Source organism: Nanorana parkeri, unplaced genomic scaffold (genome assembly GCF_000935625.1).
Source record: "Nanorana parkeri isolate BGI_ZX_2015 unplaced genomic scaffold, ASM93562v1 scaffold328, whole genome shotgun sequence".
NCBI classification, from domain to species: domain Eukaryota; kingdom Metazoa; phylum Chordata; class Amphibia; order Anura; family Dicroglossidae; genus Nanorana; species Nanorana parkeri.
This window is the reverse complement of record NW_017306596.1, coordinates 832,860-835,578: the sequence shown is the minus strand read 5'-3', so window position 1 is coordinate 835,578 and position 2,719 is coordinate 832,860.

Here is a 2,719-nt window from a genome sequence, read left to right as displayed (position 1 = left end):
ACTGCCATGTTAATTAACTGTGGTGTGCAGGAACAGACCTTGTCCAGAGATTTGACTCCTTACCTTTAAAAGTGTCAGATATTTAAATATAAGACTCCAAAATGGCATGTTTCTCACAGCTGATTATTCGGGACCGGTGGCATGAATATAAAAACGAAAGAGATTTCTGATGTGTCTTGGTCTATTACTATAATCTTAGTTATATTGCTTTACATGTAATACATTCACTTTAAGTTTGCAATAATCCAAGAGTCTCATATCTAAATTGGACCATATACTCACAGACATTAATAATAAGCCTGATTAAACTTTATCACGGGTGACAGTTTCTCAAGCAAGAAAGCACAGAGACATTAGACAAGCAAATATCAGGTAGATGTTAAATTATAGAGGAACAGAATCTGTAATAATTAAGATGTTGAAGACTTTTACATTCTGCGTTGTAAAATGATGGTCTCTTATTTTTAAATGTTCCTTTTAACTTCTGTTTATAAACCCCTTTTTTTAAAACAAATTATTAATAATTGTTCCTAATGACACATGTGACATTGTGTGTCACTGTCATGATAATAACTCTAACCTGACTAAATTACGGTGAATCTGTCATATGTGACAGAAGATCAAGGTATTGTAAAGCAGAAAGACACAGTTTAGAATTGACTTAAAAATTAAACTTTTTGGAATTTTTGAAGTTGGAGCAGCAAATTCATCAGTGGACAGTCAGGTTTATTAACTAATGTTTATAGATCTACCTGTCTCATAGAAGCAGTAGTTGTCTAGAATTTGACAACTACAAATTGCTCTGTTCTTTCAGCAATAAATATATTTTTTTTAGCGTGGCGGCACACAGAGTGAAATGTTATTGCATTGTCACATTAATGCTCAGCTTTGAAAACCTGGGCAGAAAGATGTTGATTTATCTAATTAGTGAACTACTGCATATGTATGTGCTTTTTTTGTGACACGTCATCTTTTTACAAAAATCATCTCTTTTTGATTCATACATATCATGGATTTTGGGACAGAATCTTATTTCAGTACTTTTATCATTCTAACCATCCGATAAGCCTCAGTGTTATGATAAGGAAAGCAGCCATGCCATCTTAGAAAGCACCAAAAATAGAACTCCTGCTGCAGGGGATACCGGTGATTGGACTTCAAGCTCTGAGCAGACTTCTGGAGTGATCCAAACACAGGATTAGGAATCTAGATTTCTTCAGGCATTCAGCACACATACAGTGTAGAAATTGCCCGCGGTTGTCATACTTGCAAGAAGGTGACATTTGAATTTTCTAGCCATTTTAAGAAACCATAGCTGGTTGCAGGTTGAAACAGCTAATTTGTAATAACATTAAATTACAAAAAGCCTTTTTTCAATGAAAGAGGACTCTCCTTTAAATATTGAAGAATGTGTTGCCTTTTCTAGTAGGGTGAAAGTGTACAGTTATTTAATACATATATAATGTAACAATACAGAATGCATTATGCTTTCTTTCATTCCAGTATAGCATTTAGATTAATTTGCTGCCTTTTTTATTGCACACTTATGCATTTGCAGCGCATATGCAATGGTTTACGACCTAATTGTATTTTGATCATGTTTTTTAAATATTGGATCATTATTCCGGATGTCTTATGAAAAATATCTATATGCACAACATATACTACATTTACAGGACAAGAAGAATTGCAGTGTAACTAATTGTCTGCAATAAGTCAAAGAAGGAAGCCAGAGACCTCCCAGGTTCAACATGTGCTGCTATACCTAATTACTGGAGTTCTTTCAAAGTCTTCCTTTCTTCAGTCAACAGTACCTGCTATCAGTAGGTGATGTTCTATAATAGAAGACATAAATCCTATAAACATACCTGCCTTTTTTGGCAGCTGTTTCCGCTCTACATTTCAGGTAATATCTTAGACACAGTCCAGTATTGTTCCCCCTAGGTAGCCTGTGTGTAGCATCAGCCCGATCTTATCTCTCCTTACTTTGATTATACACTGTGTTTTGTAGGAGGATGCCCATATTTCTGTCTAGTTACTCCAGGCTACAGGTCTAGTCACGAATACCGATGTCTTAGTCTGGAAGCCGGTGCATAAAATACAACACTATGCTATACATGTTAATGTAGCCTAGTACGTTTACTTGGTATCACCAATTCTTTAAATACTAGGAGCCAGAAACTTTGGGCTAGATCAAGCGAATGTTTCTTTGCAAACGAACTTATCACACATATGAGAATAGTATTATTTTTTTCTCACATTTACAGTAGTTGTGTTCTACGACTTTAAGAGAAAGGAATTACATTTGTAAAGAAGAGTATAGAAAGTGCACAATTAAGATCCTCTACTAAATGAGTACTTAACCTGTGATCACTTTGAAAATGTAGCCAAAAGCAGAGCCATTTCAAAGTTAATTTCCTCTTCACGTTATTGGATGATTGTAGGGAATACAGCTTTGCTTAAATGATAATGTACTCCTTTAGTAAATGATACGACAAGGTAACAGTAATACTAGGGTACTGTTAACTTAAGTTCTTTTTTTTGTTTAATCAGTTTGGCAGATTCCAGAATTATTTGTACTGAAAATTTGTACATGAGAATTCACTAAGGGGCCAAAAAAATGCGATAATATTGTCAAACAAATCTAAAAATATTATCACATAATAATATTAATAATAATAATACAAAAATAAGAAATATATATATATATATATATATA